The 22838-nt window shown below is 40.7% G+C and overlaps 1 long non-coding RNA gene across 1 annotated transcript in view; it reads left to right on the forward strand.

Annotated features, from left to right (window-relative positions):
- Nucleotides 1-25: 25 nt before the first annotated feature.
- The window catches only part of LOC309625522, an 84075-nt gene continuing 61262 nt past the window's right edge, over nt 26-22838 (forward strand). The window contains exons 1-2 of the long non-coding RNA XR_014242561.1: nt 26-4772; nt 5125-7879. This is a non-coding gene — a long non-coding RNA (uncharacterized lncRNA). The remainder of the gene's footprint in view (nt 4773-5124; nt 7880-22838) is intronic.

A 22838-nucleotide genomic window follows, 5' to 3' on the forward strand; every position in this document is an offset into this window, starting at 1 on the left:
GGTAGGTGGCCAGGAACTGCCTGTCTAGTGAGTTATGGGCAAAGGGGCGGGACCACGAAGGGTGTGGCGGGCAAAACTAAGAAACACGAAAAGACGAGTTACACTTGCTCCTTCTTAGCCATATGTTGGAGGAAAATACTGTTTATCGTGTATTTTAAAACACCCGGCCTGCGCCTGAGACAATATATTCGGGGATATGTAATAGACACCTCATTCTCTTTTTTTTCAGAACTTGGCTGAGGCTGAAGGCCCTTTTACGGGGAAACCTGTTCTACGGAACCGGAGGGGAGACAATTTGGGTCAGAATTCACAAACGCTGATTTTAGTAACCCTCAGCCGGGGCGTTTGGTGGGAACTTCTGCTATGGCAACTGGTCCATACTTGGCGGGGGGCTGATGTGACGCCCAAATCTTAGCTCTTAGGTAGTTAAATACAACAAAGAAAACCTGTCATGAGAGAGTATAGAGTGCGGGAGGAATGCGAAGTCCGCGGAAGGCGGCAGCTGCAGAAGCTTCATTTGGTGGAATATGGATTTAGGACACCAGGGAGGAGCCTGGCTCCGGGCCCACAGAGTGCAGAAACCTTGCTTATCTTGTTGACAGACAAGATTGCACATACTCGGCCCTAGTTCCCGGGCTGCTTTTCCATTCTCAAACATCAGCAATCCCATCAGGGTGTTTTCTGTTTTTTTGGGTTGTAATTTGTTTAGGGCTGGAGACTTGGACTCAAATACTACAGACAATACAGCATACATTTACTACCACCCTTGCCTCACGCCCATGTAAACTTGGTAAGAGTATCAACAGAACTTTATCTGCATTATCCACTTGTGTGCCTATTACCTAACTGTGCCAGGGGCCAAATGCCTATTTAAGGACATGAACGGATTTAAGTGGGAAACAGTTTTCTTAGAACCGTTTTGCTCCTTTTGGAGTTCAGGTCCTTAGGTGTGCTACCCTTCTCAATCTAAAGAGGATTCTCTGAAGAAGTGGGAACAAAATGGAAGTTATACATTTTGCTTTATTTTAACAGTTGTTTATTGAGCCCCTGTTATGCAGTTTGGTATAGGATGATGAGCAAAACCAGACACAATTTTGGCCCTCGAAGGGAGCGGGGAAGAATATCAACCAAGTAACTATATGAATGGGGGCATAATTATTAACTGAGAGGCGTGCACTAGGAAAAGAATATTATTCCATGACAGGGTACAATGAAAGATCCTTGATGGGGGAGGGGCAGTGTTCCAATTGACTGATCTGAAGAATCAGCAGAAATTAACTTAGTAAAAAGTGAAGGTGGGATGGTGGAATGGGACCAGCATTTAGGAGACAAAGGCACTGCAGAAAAAGCCATCAGTTTTAACAGGAACCAGTGCATCAGAGGCTATGCTGAACCCATTTCTCCTCTTCTTGCTTCAGACATAACTGTAAAAAATTACTTATGTTATCTTGAGCCTCCTCCCATCCCCAAACTTCACATTTTTTGGGCTTTAGGACCCCCTATGTCTCTTAATATTAATTTTTCTAACTATGTCTTAATGCTTTTTTAAAGCTGAGCTCTTTGATTTTGTGTTTTGTCCTTTCTCAAGATGAAAATATTAGTTCTTAATGATATTAACATAATTACTTATTTGCTTTATCCATGTATATAAATATATACACACATATACATATATATATATATATATATAACAGAATAGGAATAGTAATATTGCTAACATAAGACTGCTGAAAGAAGTTTAAATTTATATTTTTTTTTTCCTTCACATTATATCCCATTGGAAATGTACAGACAAAATATTGTGTTTTAAATGAACTGGACATACATCTTCTCTTTGGTTATTATGAATGTACCGTAGTTTAATCAACCAGACCTATATTGATGGATACATGGGCTATTGCCAGTCTTTGCTATCACAAAAAGTTACTTGCTAATGGATCTCTAGCATAGATTGGGACAAATGGGATTACTAGGTTAGAAAGTAAAAGAATGTTATTTTCTTTATTATTCCCAAATTCACCTTCATAGAAGTGGTGTGATTTTGTATTCATACTAATAATATATGAGTTCCTATTCTCCCACATCCTCTCCCATAGAATGGATTGTCAAACTCCTAGATTTTTGCTAATATGATAGGTGAGAAATGGTATCTCAGTATAGTTTTGCATTTATCTTTTTATGAATGAGATGGAGCATCTTTTTGAATGAATAAAATGAATGCATATAATGAAATGTGAGGATGAATCTGTTAAGGAATATGGAAGATACACAGCTATGAAGTGGAAAAAGCAAGGCACAGAAGACCATGTGCAGTATGTTTGTAAGAAGGGGTAGAAATACATACACAAATGTAAACTTGCTTATATTTTTAAAAATAAACAATGGAGGGGACTTCCCCGGCAGTCCAGTGATTAAGATTCCACACTTCCACTGCAGGGGCCACAGGTTCGATCCCTGGTCAGGGAACTAAGATCCCGCGTGATCCCACATGCTGCATGGTGTAGCCAAAAAAAAAAAGATTAAAAAAATGGAAACGTAAATCAAAATCTAATAAAAATGGGAACCAATAGGGGAAGAGCAAGGGGAGGGAGAGAGCAGGAATGGAAGCTAGATTTCTGAATATATCTTGTCTTATAGTTTGACCTTGGAGTCATGTAAATGGTTAACATGTTTAGAATATAAAATAAAGTTTAAAAGCAACCACTGAGTGGAAAACAAACTGAAATAAGTGAATCAACCTTTTCATCTGTTTCTATTTGAATTTTCTTTCTTTTTATTTGACTTGTCCATCGATTACCTATTTTCCATCAAGATGGCCTTCTTTTTTTAAAAAAATTTAGAAACTTTTTATATATTAGCCCTATGTGATATGGCTTGCACTTTAAAAAACTAACCTTTATTGGACTTTTTGCTTTGCTTGTTTAAATTATAGTTAAAATAATCAACCTCGTCCCTCACTGAGACTCTGAATGATAGGAATGTTTTCTCCACTCCCAAGTTACAAAATAATTCATTTATTCTGTTTTTAAAAATGCCAGTTTTTAAATGCCAGGTTTGTTTGTTTCTTTTTCTTTTAAAATATTTAGATCTCTGATCCATTTGGAATTTATCCAGTGTAGAATAAAGAATGGATCAAATTTTATCATTTTCCATATGGCTACCCAGTCCTAGACATTTTAGTTTTATCTCACTTCAGCAACTCCCCACACCTGCCTCTGAAGGTAGCAAAACACTACTACTGAATGCCCACAGAGTACCTTGACTGGGTAAGGGGAAATCGCTTTTACTTGAACATTAGATTATGCTTTTATTATTTTATTTTCACTTTTATTTTTGGCTGTGCTGCGTGGCTTACGGGATCTTAGTTCCCCTACCAGGGATCGAACCTGGGCCCTCAGCAGTGGCAGCATGGAGGCCTAACTACCGGACCACCAGGGAATTACCTAGACTTTGCTTTTAGTTAGTGCCACTAGATGGCACACATCTTTTTCTTTAGATATCTCACTTAGCTCTCTTTTCCATGAAATCAATCACATATCTGCCAGGGGGCCTCCCTAAATTTTCTTCTTGCACCCCTGCTTGGGAAAAGGTGACTCGGGTAGCTTTTCAAGTCAGATACAGAGCGTTTCTCTGTAAAGCTAAAGTGATTGTCCTTGAAATCAGTGCCTCCAAGGCCTGGCACATCGCACAGACACAATTTCATTGATGAATAAACCCAAAACATTTGGGGAAGTGTCTAAAATTCAGACTTGACTAAAATAGAAAATACTACAATGATTTTCTCAGGTCACTGGAGCTCTCACCAGAATAATGGACACAGCGATGCTTCACCTGGATCCCCCTCCAGGGCTGAGGTGCTTGCTTTCCCTGGCTCGCAGGAATGTTGGCTACAGATGGCTCACAGCCAAGTCCCCTGTGAGAAGTGAGAGCTGCTCTCACAGAAGGGAGCTGCCCCACCCCAGATGATGCCTCCTGGGGGCGGTCTGCAGTGTGCTCACCGTGTCTGGTTTACGTGGGGGGTCTGTTGGCCTGGCCCCTTGTCTCAATCCAGGACAACTGAAGGGCCTCCCAGCTCCGGAGCTTCCTGTGGGACGGGCTGAGGCCTATGTGGCAACCGTATCACAGCTCAGCCTTCCCATCTGTCCAGCCCTACTCTCTTCACTCCTTTACTCTTGTTATTCCAAGGGTTTGACCCAGTAAGACTCCTGCTCACAAATCTCCACCTCAGGGTCTGTTGTTCAGGCAGCCCAACTTAAGATACAGGGTGGAAGGTTCTCCCTAACCAGTGCTCTCAACTAGAGTCTTGCTACCAAAATGTGGCCCGTGGACCAACAGCATTGTTGTCAACACGGAGAAGTTAGAAAAGGAGGAACTCGGGTCTCACTCAGACCTACTGAATCAGAACCTGCCTTTTTGTAAGCTTCCCAGATGATCTGTCTGTACACTAAAGTTTACGAACCTGTGGACTAGGCTCAAAGGACAATGGTCTAAGTTCAGAAATGCTTCTTCCTCTGGGTTATTAGGTGGGAAAACCAAACAAAATGTTTTGTTGTATCTTATATTACACAAATTAAACAAATAAAAGAGGGGGGCATCCAGAGAGTAAATGTCATCATCTGACTAGTCAATTTTAGGTCTTTTAGTCTCAGGTCACAGGGTTTTCTCTTGCCTTTAAGGTTGCCTTGTGTGGTGTTCCGATATCCAAAAGAATAGTCCAGGACTTGTGCCAACCCTGAAACGACTGACAAAAAATGTCAAACAGGGCTTCCCTGGTGGCGCAGTGGTTGAGAATCTGCCTGCCAATGCAGGGGACACGGGTTCGAGCCCTGGTCTGGGAAGATCCCACATGCCACGGAGCAACTGGGCCCGTGAGCCACAATTACTGAGCCTGCGCGTCTGGAGCCTGTGCTCCGCAACAAGAGAGGCCGTGATAGTGAGAGGCCCGCACACCGCGATGAAGAGTGGCCCCCACTTGCCACAACTAGAGAAAGTCCTCGCACAGAAACGAAGACCCAACACAGCCATAAATAAAATAAATTAAAAAAAAAAAATTCACCTATGCTGACTCCTGTCCCTTCCCTTCTTAAAAAAAAAAAAAAAAAAATGTCAAACAGAGAAAAATAGCCTTCTGAGACTTGTGAGTGGAAGAGACACATACAAATTTCTGTTCTGTTCTAGAGCAAGAAATTCAAGCTGCTTTTTTGGGGGGGAAGGGGGAGCGTGGGGGAAGGTAGGAAAAATGAGATGGAAAAAGATAATGATAGGTAAGCCAAAATGATAAAATAAAAACTGTAAGTACAGAAAAGCTTAAGAATTTTTCTGTCTTTGACAAAACTACGAAATGGACAGTTTAATAGTGCCATCAACCACAGTACAGGCTTGATTAGATAAGTTATTGTGCACCAATTACATAGATGATATATTTATATTGATTGATTTGGAGGGTCTCCAGGATATAATTTGAGAAAAGGAAGTCACAAAGTTGTGTGTATAATATGATTGTTGTGCTTTATATGTGTATATGCAAAGAAAAATGGAAAGATATTAACAGTAGTTATGTCTGAGTGGTAACTTTGCAAGTGACTTTTGCATTCTTCTTTGTGCTTTTCTGCTATTATCATTTGAATATTTCATAATGGGTTTATTGTTAGGGGTTGAATTGTGTCCCCCCCCAAAAGATGTGTTGATTTCTTAACCCCCAGTATCTAAAAATGGGACCTTATTAGCAGATGTACTTAGTTAAGATGAGGTCATACCAAAGTAGGGTGACCCGTTAATCCAATATAACTAATATCCTTGTAAGAAGAGAAGAGACACAGCCATGTGAGGTGAGAACGCATTTGATGATGAAGAGAGAGACTGAAGTGCTGCATCTGCACACCAAGAAACACCAAAGATTGGTGGCCACCGCCGGAAGCTAGGAGGAGGCGAAGAAGGGTTCTCCCCTACGAGTTTCAGAGGGAGCACTGCCCTACCAACCTTGACTTCTAGTTTCCAGAATTGTGAGAAAATAAATTTCTGTTGTTTGAAGGCACCCAGCTTGTGGTACTTTGTTAAGGTAGCCCTAAGTGACTAATACACATGTTACTTGATAATCATTAAAAAGTAAAGTCATTGCCATTTTGAGAATTAAATGGAGCTATAATTGAGGTGAAGGAAGATGACACTTGTCAGCCAGCACAAAGGTGACTTCTCTCACAGAACCTTCCCTGACAGTTCAGAGGGCAACACCAGAGTCCTTGTCCGGAGCAGCTATTTGCACGCCTTACATTTTCTCCTCCAGGTCTAAGTCCCACAGGTGGGCAGGGGCCAGGTTCACGTTCACTTCCCATGAAGTGTAGCCCTGAATTTTGAATAAAGATCTTAATGAATGCTCTTTGAATTACTGAATGAGGAATTCCTATTAGCAAGAAAAGCTTTCCCTCCCACTCTTACAGAGTAGGATAAACAAACAAACAAAAGCAACAAAACACCTAAAGGATGAAAATTGAAAGACTCTAGATTTGGGAAGAGAGGAGGGCAGGGGAACCAACATGTCTATGGGCACAGACTCCAGATTCCTAGTTGTGTGGAATGTTAAAAAGATCTCCTGTCAAATAAATGTGGGGATTTAAACCAGTTTCCTTACCATAGGGTCTCTAGGGGCCTTTAATACACCATTGTGCATTGGGACTTTCCAATAAGAGGAGGGAGTTGGACTGCACTTCCTAGTATTTTGCTGTTAAATTCTTTTTCTCATTATTTCAAAGCACTTGGTGGTTAGTGTCTGAGAAGTGACCTTTGGTGCCCTGTGCACCGTGTTCATGTAAACCCATTGAGACACCCTTCAGCAATGCTCTTCTCATTATTGGTGGGCTTTCCTATCTCTATACCCACACTGGGTCTGCAAGCTTTAGTCAAATGTTTATGTGGTCTCTCAGATCTAAGAAGTTTGGACATAGTTGTAGATCATATATGTTTCCCATTAAAGGAAGGAGAAAATAGAGTGGGTATGAGGAAAGTAACAGTTTGAAATCATCAAAAGCCTTTCAAAGACAGACGTTCCATCAATCTAAATATCCCTGGCAATTCTTGCTTGACCCTTGGAGTAAGCAGACAAGGATAGGGAGGTTGATGCTACTCTTCAGAGTAAGACCCGGGTAACGTATTCTTTGGGTCCTCTAAGAAACTGATGCCAAGACATGATTAGATGTGCAAGAGAATTATTGGGGGAAGTGCTTGTGAAGGATAAAGGAGAGGAAGCAGGAGCAGACAGGGAGAGCCTTTAGATCCTGAGGCAGTTCTGACATCCGTGAATGTGGAAGGGGAAAGAAGGAGGATTGGGTAAGAACCACCTCCAACCACAGCACAGTTCTAAGAAATTTTGGCCAGGCTGATGGGGAGTTCTTCCCTTAAAGTCACATGTTAGAGGAGTCCTGTGTCCCACAGGAATGGGCCAGCACTTGTAACCCTCAGTCATTGGCTGGGAGCAGCCCGTGGTGCTAATGCTGTGGTGGATCCAGAGGGCCCGGGGCAGGGGCTGTCCCTCAGCTATCCTCCTCCCAGCAGGAAATCTGAGGGCTGAATCTTTATGGCCACCAGGGAGAGGGAAGTCAGATGACCAGAGTTTGAATTCCAGCTCTACCACTTAATTATGGGAAAGTTACCTAACTTGTCTGAACTCCAAATTCCTCATCTGTAAAATGGAAATTATTAGAGTATCCACGTCATTGGGTTCTTATGAGACATTTACATGACTCATGAAATTCTTAGTATTTTGCCCAGTGCGTTGAAGACCTCAATTAATGTTAACTATTATTATTACAGGTACTTGTAGCTGATACAAACTCAGAACTCTCAGCCCTCAGGGAATTCTGACAGCTGGAGGAAATGCTGAAAGGTAGGAGAAGTCTCTACCCTGTGTGCCATTCTGTGTGTAGAACTCTTCTCCAGGATCTTTCGAATGTGATCCTTTCTCTCTGCTCCTTAGAACAAAGGCATTCACTTCCAAATGCTTAAAATAAGGGAGAAGGACAGCATCCCCATTTCCCTGCTAGACTGACATGGCTGGTGTGAGGCTCCCCCTTTGCAAGATTCCCTTGAAGAGTTTAGTGTGTTTATCTATTTATTCTGTCTGCCTCATGCAGAGGTCAATAATGCTGTAAACAGAGAAGAGCTCCAGGTTCAGTTAAGCAAATTACAGAAAACTGAAAAAGTCATGGCAGTAAAGTACATTACTATAATCCACAGAATATATGAGGCATTAAAATCCTAATGCCTTGACTCTTGATCAGAATTTATTGGAGATGGGAAGAACAAACTACCTCAGTGCATTTTTATGGACAAAATTAAAACAGGGGTGGATTCACTTAACCCCTGCCAGCAGTCTTAAATTCATTGAACCACCTTCTGTGTTCATAGAATTCTGTCTCTATGGAACTTGGTGTGATGGGGAACTGTTATTGCTTTGGAACTTTCCCTGAAGGTGAAAGGTGAGGTAAGTGATAGGTGATAATAGGACCAGCTGGTGAGACATGTTCACACATTTGAAACCAGGATGATGGTTAAGGGGATGCTGATGGTTTCTCAAGGGTGCTGGGCACATAATAGAGGACTCCCTTTCAATCCCACCATATACACAACATCTCCTTTTCTGGATGAAGACCGGCCTTTGGTGTGGTTGGTGGTGGTTCATTTCGCTTGCCCCACATCTCTTCTGTTCCACACTGTCGTACAGTATCCACTTTTCATCGCCCATCACAATTTGTTTTAAAAACGGAACATTTTCGTTATGTTTAAGTAGAGAATCGCATGTGGAAATACGGTCAAGAAGGTTTTTTTTCACTTAACTTATGTGGAACCCAAACATCAAAGCGATTTACATAACCAAGCTGGTGCAAATGGTTTTCAATGCTTGATTTGGATATTTTGAGTATGTCGGCTCTCTCCCGTGTGGTTGATTGTTCTCAATTAATGTCTCAATTTGATCGCCATGAACTTCAACTGGTCTACCCGACCGTGGAGCATCATCCAGCGAGAAATCTCCAGCGTGAAACTTCACAAACCACTTTTGACATGTGCGATCAGTCCCAGCACCTTCTCCATACACTGCACAAATCTTTTTTTGGATTTCAGTTTTGTTTTTACCTTTCTTGAAATAATAAAGCATAATATGCTGAAAACGTTGCTTTTTTTCCTTCCATCTTCAATATTAAAATGGCTACACAAAAATTCACCAATTTTGATAAGCCTTTTTTTAAATGCATGCTGATATGACAGCTGTCACATACAATCTAACAAAATTGTTTCGAATGAAGTTAAAGGCAACTAAGTGCTACTAGAGCCATCTTACGGAAAAAACTGAACGAACCTTTTGGCCAACCCAATATCTAGTCTCTGTAATTTCCCGTTAGTGGCTAGCTGCTTTGGCTTTCCTTCTGACTTTCTTTTAAAACTTAAATTATGCTGAGAGACAAGACACTTACTGTGAATAAATGTTTCAGATACTTTATTTCCTAAAGGGAGACCTTGATAGTATTAGACCATGGGTCACCTGGGGAAGAAACAGAGGGCTTTATAAAGGAAATGGCAAAAAAGGGAGCAGTTGGAGGTGCCAAGTACTTGAGTCTACCTTCAGAAGTTTACCTGTGGCCAACCCCAGTGATCCTTTTTGCTTTTTAGGAAAAGTAAGTTCTGTATTTTAGAATGTGCATATCTATCTCATGCCATTGTGAGAAATAAATGAGACAGACACGAGAATGTTTTGTAAATTAAATGGCTTATACAAACAAGGTGTGGTACTATTTCAACTTGTGAATGATCTCAGTCTTATGGCTAAATGCCCTCTTCCTGTTCCATGTGGTCCATTCTCTTGACCATGCATCAAATATAAGTGGGGGGAAAAGCCATATGTGGACACTAGAAACAAATGATATAGACCAATGATTTATTCTAGAAAATAATGTTTAATAATTCAAACTGAAAGAATTGCATTATAGAAAATCTTTTCATGATTTTCAACATTACTTTCTTATAGTTTTAAAAACACAATGTTTCTATCAACTTTTTAAAAATTAAGCACTATATTAGAACTTACCAGCAGAGGGGAGTAAAGGAACACAAAACACCTTTCAGTTTTAGGCTAATTTTTGTGCATAAACAGGGCAGAAAAGTCCTCAAATCCATGCTTTTCTTTTATTAGCCAGTGGATCCACATGAACACTTTAAATTTTATGAACACCCCAGTCTCTGACAGAGGCAGACAAACAGATCTGTAGGCCACAAAGGCATTGACTTTCTATCAAAAGTTATGGTTGATGAGAAGAATGAACTACCTTAGTGCATTTTTATGGCCAAGTTTGCCAAGTGTGAAGTTTTATTTTCCAAGTTTCTTAGAACTATGGTGAAATCGATTTTACTGTATTAAAATAAATTTCTTTTCTTAATTTTGCATGCCTAGTTTTGAATACTCATGTAGAATGAAATTCCAGTGAAATGCACTTTTCAAGGCAGCTCTGTGTTATTGTGGGTGGAAATCTTTCTCTCACAGACTGTATCTCAGACATATACAGTCTTTATTCAGATGAAGAGGGGATGTGGGAACACAATCTGATGCCTGTTCAAAATGTACCAGAAGCACATACGCAGACACACCTTTGAGAAGTCAGTTATTTACCTCTAGATGGATGGTAGTTAATGTTCCAAAATCTCTTTCTCTAGATCTTGAAGGAAGGTGACTATAGATTAGAAGGTCTGAACCCTTTCCTAGAGGGAAGAGATCTCAGGGAACATTGTCAGCAACCCGACATATACATTGAGCGATTCCCGTGCTAGGCATTAGAGACACAGCAATATTGAAGAGGCCATTACCTTGAGAGGGAACATCTAGTTGAGGTGGCAGACCAGAGTATATTTTGCAGTGAGATATCCCTTGAAGGAAAGAGAAGACCAATCACCAATAGGTGAGAATTGCAAAAGCAAACCAAGGTATTATTCACCAAGTTTTCCCCTCACGTTCATTCAGTCCATAGTTTTCATAGAGTGGTGTTAACAGATGAACTGAGGCATATTAAAAAAAACTTAAGAGTTTATCTGAGCAAAAATATATTTGAGTCAGACAGTGCCAAACCAGAAGTGGTTAGGAGTGCTCCACTAACAGGAGCTCAGGGAAAGACTTTTATAGAGAAAGGGCAGAGCAAAGCAAGGAAATGATTGATCAGGCATAGTTGAAGCCTAGTTGGCTGTCTGTGACTAGTTGTCCTTAGGCTTCAATTTTGCAACCTGGAGGCATTTATAGGCTAAGACTGCAGTGTGCTTATGTGGGCCACAACAGCAGTAGAGCCACCTCGGCCTCATGGTCTCCTTGTTCAATTAATTTAACAGTGGTAACCAGAGTTTTGTGCTCTTACCAGAGAGTTCTAATCTGGTAGGTGAGAGAAGGAAAGTGATAGCTTTAGATTTCATCTCAAGAAATGTCCACTCACCAGTTTCATCTTCATTGGTTATAGAATACCATCCTCTTTCCTTTAATGAGTATACAGTACACATTGTTATTTACCTGTTTAGCAGCTTTGAAGTTCTTCTATTCATATTGATATTTTCCAGTCCCAGAACATCAAGTCTTGATAGAGGTCTTGATAGAAGACTTGATATCTAATGATCCATCATGGTTCCAGCATGTGTTGTCGGTTGATAAGATAGGCTTGATTTGTTAGTGGCCTTAGTGAGGGCCTTAGCACACCAGACAATCAAAGAATTCTGGGACTGTTGGGGAGGTCCTGATAAGAAAATGGAATGATAGCAGGCTTCAAAGATAAGGTAAGAATAAGAGCATTAAAGGAGTAAAAAACTCAGTCCAGGGAGGAGAGTGCTTGGTAAGTAAGAAAGTAGTTATATATCAGGTGAGTTATAAAAAATGATGAGTATGAGAGGGTTCAAGTAGTAGAGATCACTTAATCTTCTGGAGTTTAAGAGATGCCCTACCTGGAAAAAAGAGAGGAGACTGTCCTGGATCTAACACATACACCTGGGAGCAACTCCAGCAGGTTAAGTAGATAAGGATAATAACTATTTCACAGGTTTGGGAGATAAATAAGATTATGTGCCCAAGGTTCCCAGCCTACGAGTGGGACCTAATCAATATTAGCTCCCTTTCCATTCTCCCAGTCATCATAATTCATCTTAGAAATACAATTCTCCTCAAAAAATGACAGTTGGTAAGCATTAAATGTTATCTCAGTATTACACAAAATACATTATTAGCAAGAATTTTAATAATAAATATAAGCATAAATAAGAAATATTGTATTTCTCTACCACCTTCCTGTGCTCTATGCTCAAGAAAATAGTACCTTGAAGCTCATAAAAAATGTTCATACTTAAATCCTATCTATAATTCTTTATGGCAGATCTTTTCTATTTTTCCCTAGCAGCAAACATGATGCAACTGTACAATGCATGGGAGTGTTTCTAAATGAAGTCACTAACAACTCTTAAGGATTTCCCTGGTTTCTGTTCTGGAATGGACATAGGCACTATTTTTGCATCGTGGGCTAAATGAATGCTGAAATTCCAGTTAAAGAAACAAATACCCTTTGTGTTTTATGGCAAATATTCCCTTTCAATAAAGACCACCAAATTTATGGGGGAGGGGGAGAGAGCAAAATGCAGTAGGGAGTTACGTTCGCACTTAAAGTCAGGTTATTTTCTGTGTCAGGCCATTGTGGTAGATGATATTAGATAGTGACATGGTTGCTTAGCAACCTTGCCATCAATGAACTTGGGATACCTCTTTGCTGGGAATTCCTAAAGAGTAATGCCTAGGAGAGTCCTTCTATTGTTTTTGGATCATTCAAACCAAAGGTGATTTTTACAAAAGATTTAACTGTAGTTCAAATGACTAAGAGAGGAGTAGAAATTTAGATAGCAGGATTTGTATTTCTGTTGTTGCTTTAATAATGGAGAAAGATATTGATCCATTTTCCATCTTTGCTGAGAATTAAGAGACTTGCTGTAAAGAATAAGGAATGATCTCACTTACATATAGAGATGTGTACCCCAGAACATCTGTTTTCATCTTCTTGTAAAGAAGGGACCCTTCTTTTGTCCAATGCTAATGTCTTCACTTGCACTTTTGAGCCCATCCAACTTTTCACTCTAGCATCTTGTTCCATCAGTTTTCCCCCTTCTCTTCCACTGCCAATTTTTCTTTCTCCACTGGTTCCTTTCTCCCTGCCTAAAAACATATTCATCTCAGAAAAACAACAAAAAAAGTGAAAAATAAAAACTTTCTTTCAGTTCTCCAACTACGCCTCCTACTCTCTCTCCTCTTCTCTTTACAAAAACCTTGAAAGAGTATTCTACATTTATGGTTTTCAGTCCTCACCTCCCTCAGGTCACTGTAATCTGAGTTCTATGGCTATTAACCCACTGAAAATGCTCTTGCCAAGGTCACAATAACCTGGTTGCCAAATTCACTGGACAATTTTCAGTCATTATGTCACTCCTCTGGCCAACCAGAGAACCCTTTTCTTCTGGCTCTTCTGAAGTCCTCCCATGTCTCTCACCCTGTGAAGTCTGGGCTCCCCGGAGTTTTGTACTCAACCTTCTCCTGTTCTGCGTGGTCTGCCTGAATAATGGCATCCCTTCCCATGGCTTTACTAACTTATCAGTGGTGACTTCCAAATCTACGCTATTCTGGCTCAGACTTCATTCTGGGACTCCAGGCTCATTTTTCCAATTACCCCTTTAAACATCTATCTGTATCCTACAAGTGTTTCTTACCTCTCTATCTCCTTGTCATCCTCCTAGAGTCCCACCCCAACAAACACCAAACAGCCTGCTTGGCCTTCTTCCTATATTCTCATCTCAGTTAATGCCATCACCATCCACCCAAATCAGAAATATGAGCCATCCTGGATTCCTCACCTTCCATTATGTACCACATCAAGAGATGCATCAGAGCCCATATATTCAACCAATAAGTATCTTTTGAATCTGGTCCAACATTAACATCTCTATTTAATTTAACCTGTATAGGACAATTGAAGTTTCTAAATTGTTTTCCTATCTTCAGTCTTATCCTCCCCACTGGTCCTCCCCCATTACATTTTGCATCCATGTCACTTCCTTGCTCATGGAAGTGACATCCTCTTCTACAGCATGACACACAAGACTCTTCATATCTGGCTCTTGCCTACATTTTAGCATCAACTCTGCCATTTCCTTTGTCACACTCCTTTGTGCCTTTGTCACATTCCACTACATATCCTATGCTCTGACCATATCCAGAGAAACAACTGGTGGTTTCCTAAACTTGAATGTTCTTCCATTCCTTTGTACCTCTGCAAATGCAAACTCCCTAAGCCTTTCCTTTCTCCTTCTCTGTCTAATGCTTCAAGAATCAGCTCAACCATCATTTCCTTGGGGTTCTCTTCCCAAGTAGTTAAGTACTCACTCCTTAGTACTGTCTTGAAACATTGTACCTGAGTATATTTTGACACTTACCACATTGCTTATGTGATATAAATGTAACATGTTGTAGCACATGTAAATACATGATTATCTACAGGTCTTTCCCTGATGAGACTGTCAGCTCTCTGATGGCATGCAAGATGTCTTTTTAAAAAGTCTTTGTATCCCCTATCCCTAGCACAAAGTAGGCACTAAATAAAGGCTGAGTGAACAATTGCAAACCAAGGTATTTCAATAGTGAAGATTATAGGACACTGAAACAGACCCTAATAGAAGTTATGGAACCTGTTAGTCAAAAGTCAATAAGACTCATACCCATTAGGATGGCTACTATCAGAAAAACAGGAAATAACAAGTGTTGATGAGGATGTGGAGAAACTGGAACCCTTCTGCACGGTTGGGTAGTACTGTAAAAAGGTTCAATCACTATGGAAAACCGTATGGTGGTTCCTCAAAAAATTAAAAATACAACTACAGTATGATCCAGCATTCTCACTTCTAGGTATGTATCCAAAAGAATTGATATCAGGATCTCAAAGAGATATCTTCATGCCTATGTTCATAGCAGCACTATTTATAACAGCCAAGAGGTAGAAGCATTCAAATGTCCATGATGAATGAATGGATAAACAAAATGTGATATATACACTCAATGGAATATTATTCAGCCTTAAAAAAGGAAGGAAATCCTGTCAGATGCTATGACATTTGAGAACATTATGCTAAATGAAATAAGCCGGCCACAAAAAAGACAAATATTGTATTATTCCACTTATCTGAGATATCTAAAGTAGTCAAATTCTTAGAAATAGAAAGTAGAATGGTAGTTACCAGGGGCTGAGGAAAAGGGGAAAGGGGGATTGTTGTTTAATGGGTATAGACTTTCAATTCTACAGGATGAAAAAGTTCTTCAGATCCTTTGCACAACAATGGGAATATACTTAACCCAACTAAACTGTACACTTAAAAATGGTTAACATGGTAAATTTTATGTTTTGTGGTTTTTGCCACAATAAAACAAATCAATAAAAACACAATAGACAGTGCATTTGACATGAAATAGATGCTGCCTGGAGGCCAAGTGTTTGATAGGAAGACCAAACATTCATGACTTCTGTTTTTATAGGTCACATCAGGCTGACTGTCTTTATCTCATCTATCCTGAATGCATTTTTTTTTTGGCAAAAAAGGCAATACTAAAAAAAAATAATATTTTAATATAATAAAATATGACAATGTGCATTGAAAATATAAATTATAATATGATATGAATAACCAAAAAAATCCAATTCCCTTTTCAGGGAAGGTCCTCTGTCTTACACTATCTCTATTATGCTTATGTTTTAAGCATCATATAATAATATAATTCAATACTCACAGACCTAGGAGTAGTCCTCTTAGAGCTTATGATTCAAAGAATATGACCCCAATGCCGACAATTATCTAGAAAACTTAGAGAGTTGTCCAAAGAGAGCACATGAAAATATACACACGTGCATGTGAGCACGCATGCGCTCACGCGCACACACACACACACACACACACACCCCACACCACTTGCTGGCTGTAGCTCATGAAGCATTCATGAGTCAGGTTTTTGAATAATTAAGTAATGTTGAGAAAATAATTAAATAATTCCATAAAAGGCATATGTTGAGAAAATGTTCCTAAAGAAGAAAGTGGAGCTGGAACTTCAAAATGCCTCTACCAATCTTCATTGACTTAAACAGGTTGACATAAAGTCTCTAAGTAGCAATCACCAGTCATCCAAAAAGTGGACCTCAGTTTGAGCTGATTGTTTAGTCTTTAACAATCCATTAGCAGCAGGAAACATCTCAAACTTTCCCATTAGGGTTTCAGAAATTTCCTTTTTCTGAATATACACATTTTTATCTCTCCCATGGAAAACATAAACACCAGGGGTGAAATGGAATTTAGGATTCTTAAATGATCCTCTACTCTAATATGGCTCATCTTCCATCATTGAACCTCTGGGGTTACTTTAATAAAGAAGCCTGTTAGCCACTGAAATTGGGTAGCTGATTCAAACTGGTTAAACTGACAAGGAGAAGACCTGTGAAAACTGCCATGTGTCTAGGGTGCAGTAGAAAATCCCTGATATAATACTACTTTCCTCTATATCTACTGACTGGAGACTCAGCACAACCCCCAGGCCTGGCTTCTCACCCCTTCCAAATCTGCACGAAGTGCATCTCTGCTAGTCTGAGCCCTGCCATTTCTGAGTTGCCTGGGAGCTATAGGAAAACATCATTAACTCAATCTGTGTTAACCTGAAATGCTGAAAATAAAAATAGCATGTAGGAGGCCACTTCCCTAGATTCCTGTTATTTCATATAAAGATTTTATTTTTCCTTAAGCTACTGTTGCTTGCTAGCTATCTTCCTTGTTATAGCTGCTCTTTTATTTTTCCAGCTTTATTGAGATATAATTGACATATAACATTGTGTAAATTTAAGATGTACAAGGGGATGATTTGATACAGGTATGTATTATGAAATGATTACCACACTAAGGTTAATTAACACATCCATCACATCACATAATTACAATTGTGTGTGTGTGTGCACTGAGAACATTTAGGATCTACTTTCTTTGCAGCTACTCTTTTAAAATTTCATTTGCATCCAATTCTGCCTGTAAGTAAATTTACCTGGGAGAAGGGGAAGTATCCTTCCTCTCTCTGTGCAGAGGCAGGAAGTGGAGGGGAGAACCGGTCCACTACACTGTGGGATCTCCTCTATAGGCTCACATATATTTTATGCAGATGGAGCAAGTCCTTTAAAAACCAGGCTTAATGGGAGAAATCACCAAAGCTAAAATCCTTTAGAAACCCTTTGAAAGAACATGGAGGAAGAGAGGTCAGGTGTGATACAACCCCAGGCACTTGGACTTGGGGATGGTGGACGCTTTCTAGGCTGATGTTGTGTGTGTGTTTGTGTGTGGTACAGAGGCCTGTAACAATGTACTAAATCTTGCTTTTCATTTGTTAGCGTGCTCATTTGTTTTGTGGTATGTCCCTGCCACACTGCCGCTGACGCCTGGCTCCTTTTCTCCTTCAGCAAATCATCCAGGGAAACCGTTGCTTGATTTTCTGATCCCAGCTCGAAGAGATTTCTTGTAGAGATGTACGTTACCCCAACTTAATCTATAAAGACGACTATATCACTTCTCATATAAGTCAGGACACATTTCAAAGTCAAAGTGGGCACTAAAAAGAATTAAAAGACAGTAGCTGATCTACAATAGGTGAAAACATATGGTCAGTAGTTTACCACTAGGCGCCTGGGTAGTGGCAGTAGTCCAGATCCCGAATCAGCCCAATTCAGTCTCTCAGAGGGCTTATGGGTGATACTGTTTTCCTCCAAACACCCTAAAACAAGGGTGAAACTGTAGGATCATTGGGTCATTTTATTTCTGCTTCACCCTGTAGCCTCAAAAAGAAGTCTCTTATTTTATTTGTTTAAATGCTTATTAACAATTGTCTATTAATATATGTATTCATTTGCTAGGGCTGTATTGGGGTGCACCCCACAGGCCTGCAAGCCTTCCAATTGCCCAGCTGCAAGACCAAAGAAAGAGCCCAGAGACAGCAATAGGAGACATCAATGGTTTGTGGAATAGGGAATCTTACAAGTCTGAAGCAAAAGGTCCTGGAGCAACACCCCACTGTGAACAGCAGACAGCAGGCAGGACAGTCAGCAATCTTCACTACTCAGGGGAGAAGGAGGCTCCCATTTACAGGGGGAATTAATGTCAGGTAGGCTCATCAGTTACCAGGGAAACCAGTGGCTGGGGCAGGGAGCAAGCACGTAGGCAGTTACTGATTAAGCTGCATAATTAAGAGGATTGGATAGTCATGTGAGTGAAGGGACTAGTTGAGCAGGGGATGCACAGAGAGCAAGAGAACAGCCATCTTGAATGGCCTGACCATACAGGCTGCCATAACAAAATACCACAGACTGGGTGGCTTAAAACACAGAAATTAATTTCCTCACACATCTGGAAGCTAGAAGTCCAAAATCAAGATGTTGGCAGGATTAGTTTCTTCTGAGGCCTGTTTTTTTGCAGATGGCTACCTTCTCTCTGTGTCCTCACATGGTCATTCCATGTGCATCCCTAGTGTCCCTCTGTGTGTCCTAATCTCTTCTTATAAGGACATCAATCAGATTGGATTAGGGCTGACCCTAAAGTCCTCAACTTAATCACTCTTTAAAGACCGTATCTCCAAACACAGTCATTCTGAGGTATGGGGGCAGAGGGGTTAGGGCTTCAACATATGAATCTAGGGGGGACACAATTCAGTCCATAATACTGTCTCTTCTCAATCTAGCTCTCCAACACGTGAGGACACAGCAGTAAGGCATTCATTTACAAACCAGGAAGAGGACACACCAGTCCCCAAATCTGCTGGCACCTCGGTCTTGGACTTCTCAGCCTCCAGACTGTGAGAAATAAATGTTGGTTGTTTAGGGCCCCCAAGTCTGTAGTATTTCTGTTATAGTAGTCCAAACAGCTAAGACACAATCTGATCACTTTGCAAGCTGCAAATACGTGGATTTACCGAGAAATATGGATGAGGTGCCAAGGTGTTGTGACAGGCCTCCAGTGACAGCGGTGACACCATCAAAACTGCGCCAGGTGCTGCGATGTGATAAAGTGTGAACTGGGGGACTAAAATCATCTCACAATACTACAGCCAAGTTTCTTGGATGTCAAGTGCCTACTGAAATCAGAAAGTCTGTCTGTTTTCATTATAACCCAGAATGAGGGAGCCCCATGCAAGCATTCCAGGCTGATGATGCCTTGATACTAGTCAGTGGAACAGCATTTATTATCCTCAGGGGGTGGCAGCAGGGGAGCTCCTGGTGACATTTCATTCTTTCTGTGAGAGAGATTGTCAACATGGTTTCCTCTGACACAGAAAAGCGATTCTATGGGGATCAGAAATTTGAAAAGAAATCATTCAAAAAGTACTGTTTAGCTTTCATTGTTGGCATCTATGGGCTACAAATAATTAAATCTAGGGATAAAACCATGAAGTCATGAGAACTGGAAGAACTTTGATAGATTCCAAATTTGTTTTCCTGTCTTCAAGAAGGACTATACCAAACCATGACTGATGAAGGATGGGGGAATGGCTGATAATGAGACCTTTTGGCCTAAATGGCCAAATGTGACTGATTAGTGGGTTTGATGTATGTTTTCTAACATCACCAAGCAATTCTCCAATTCTCAGTGGACACTGACTGGGTGTCCTGAAAATATAACTCAACTCTGACACTATGTACCTGGAGATTGTCAGATCCCACAGGCTGAGGTCTCAGTCCTACAAGACTGTCCCACTTCAGATGGCATTCACAAGGGCACGTTGTTACCTGTGCTTCTGACCTACCGGCTATAAATTGGTGGTTCCTGTGATCCCTCCTCAGATTCAAGTATTTTACTAGAGCAGCTTACAGAAGTCAAACATTTACTTACTTTTATCAGTTTATTATAAAGGTTATGATAAAAGATAAAGATGAACAGCCAGATGAAGAGGTACATAGGGTAAAGTTCAGAAGGACCCTGAGCACAGGAGTTTCTGTCCCCATGAAATTGCGGTACATCACCCTACCAGCATGTGGATACATTCACCAATGTGGAAGCCCATCAACTGTTGTGGTTCAAGAGTTTTTATAGGGCTTAATCTGCAGCCACCCCCTTCTACTTCCCAGAGGTCAGTGGGTGGGGCTAAAAATTCCAGTCCTCTAATCGCTTAGGCTTTCTGGTGACCAGTCCCTTCCTGAGGCTCCCTATGGGCCTCTAAGTCACCTCATTAGCATAAAATCAGGTGGGCTCAAAAGGGGCTCGTTATGAATGACAAAAGACACTCCTATCACTCAGGAAATCCCGAGTGCCAGGAACTAGGGACAAAGACCAAATATATTTCTTACTGTACCACAGTGGGGAAAGGATGGCACGTAGTTTTTCAGTCAATTGTGTTTTAAGACACAACAAAGCAAAACAAAAAAATCTTTTATTCAAATAGGTAAGCAAAGGCATTTGTAGTTTGTGTCATGGGCTGAAAAGAATGTCCAAAATAAAAGCTTGGTTGGAGAAGTGGATATGAAAGGTACAGACATGAGGTATGCACAAAAGGAATCATCTGAAAATCTCCATTTTAAGGAGGGATCCAGATGTGCCTTTTAGCTGAAAAGAAGCAGATTCAGAGTTGGCAAGCTGGAAACAAAGCCTAAAGTGTCTGCCAAATAGGCGGTAACAGGCAGACTGGGGGAATGGACCAAAGTTTGAATCCAGTGAGTCTAAACAAATTGGTTTAGGTTAGCTCCAGAGGACCAGGGAACCCAAGGAGATGGCCAGGGAACAGACAGGCCAAGCCTCAGTACAGAAGGGTAAGCTCCATGCTGCCAGTTTAATAGTTATCTGATCAATGATCAGACTAGCTGCCTTCTCCTCATGTGTCATATTTTGCCCAGGCATGGGTAGACAGGGCATCTGCGAGCTGGTCTGCGGCCCCTCATCCAGCCTCATCTCCCAGCCTGCAGTCTCTGCTTTAGCAGGATCTAGCTTCTTTTTCCTCAGGGACTCTCTACTGCTGAAGTGCTGTTTATTCTGATTTAAACGTCCTCACCCTTCTTATCCACCCGGAACACTCATCCCTCAAGACTCAGCCCAGGAGTTACCTTCTGAGTGAAGCCTTCACACACATATGCACACACACCCCACGAACACACGTCACACCTACCACACACGTGAACACTTACACATACCACACACTCACGCACCAATCACATACTCAAACACACACCCACGCACACACCTCACACAGTCCCGCCACCATGGCAAAGCTAGACGCCCTTTCCTCAGTGCTAGCAGTGCAAGTTGACATACCCCTGTTGTTACACATATCATACATTTTAAACAATAATTTCCTTATAATTATTTTAAAAACTATAAGAATATTTCAAGTGTTGTGAATTCCAAAGTGGTTTGCAACCACTGCTTAATCCAACCCCATCCCCTCACCTGCTCCCACTACCCTAGAACTGTAATAGTTTTAGGACTCTAAGCCGATGTCAGTTCAAAATCTGTTATAGGTGGGTAGAAGGAAGCCACAAACAGCTCATGATTTAATCAGAAAAATTTGCTTTCAAATTCCCTTGGTTCAAGTGAAAAGAGAAAGATCTCAAGCACATGAAAAAAGCATATCGTTTTCTTATTAGAGAAGGAAAATGCCATGATTTCACTTTCCTATTAGAGAAGAGGTGCTTGGCTTCTGATTTACTTCTCTTCACCTTAGCTCTTTACCCCTTGAAGCTTTGTTATTTTCAACATGACACCAAGTATTTCCTTAGCAACTATCTCAAATAGGATCAGATATACCTCTTGTCTGATGAAGATTACTTCTTTCTTTAAAAAAGAAGAAAGCATTCCTTTTATAGTTTAAAACCCAACCCTAATAGAACATGCTTTTTAAAAAGCAAACAAAAGTAAAATGTAGTTTTATAACAGAAGCCCCTGCAAGCAGAGGTCTAATTATACCATACAAGATATAATTAGCCTAGGGATGAAGTCAGCTATGAAATAGCCGTGAAAGGGCCAAAAAGCAGACCACGAGGAGGAGCAGACAACGAAAGAAAAGCAAGAAGCCTTGGTAATTGGTCCATGAATCATCTAAAAAGCTGAGCCTTGTCATTAATGTGGAATTTTAGTGTTTCTGCTGGAAGGAAAATGAAGATATTACATCCTCTAATTCCATTTAGCGTGGCCCTGAATACAAGCTCTTTCTAAGGGCTGATGTTACACACCTTAAAGGGCAGAACAAGGTTTTACAGTTGTGGGTTTGGAGAAGGGCTGGGTGTTCCATCTTCCAATTCATTACCACACATTATCTATGGCTTTTGGGTAATTGAGCAAATAATGCCCTTGACAACAATTCTCCCTCTTTAACTCCAATGCAAGGTAATTAATTGAGGCCAGAAGGGGATTGTTAACGGCCGTTAGTTAATGAGCCACAGTTGAGGGAATTACTTGGGAGAGCGCTCAGAGGCTATAAAAGTGCATGAACAAGAGTAGCTTGCGTGTCTAACGTTCCTTGTTCTTCCCATCACCGTTCAGTTGTGGAAGGACATATTAAATGGGAAACAACTGGGGAATTGCCACAACATAGCCCTCTCTGATTGTGCTTGTACAATTTTGAGTGGCTATTTATTTTCAAACCCCATGATAATTTCTGAATAAACTTTTCTAGGACACACACGTCATGTGTAGCACACACCAAAACATAATGACACAGACAATTAACTGATTAACCCGTATTGATTCACTGCTGTGTGATACGATTTGAGCATCACACACACATATTA

The sequence above is a fragment of the Balaenoptera borealis genome, assembly GCF_965194805.1.
Source record: "Balaenoptera borealis genome assembly, chromosome: 3".
Classification (NCBI taxonomy): Eukaryota; Metazoa; Chordata; class Mammalia; order Artiodactyla; family Balaenopteridae; genus Balaenoptera; species Balaenoptera borealis.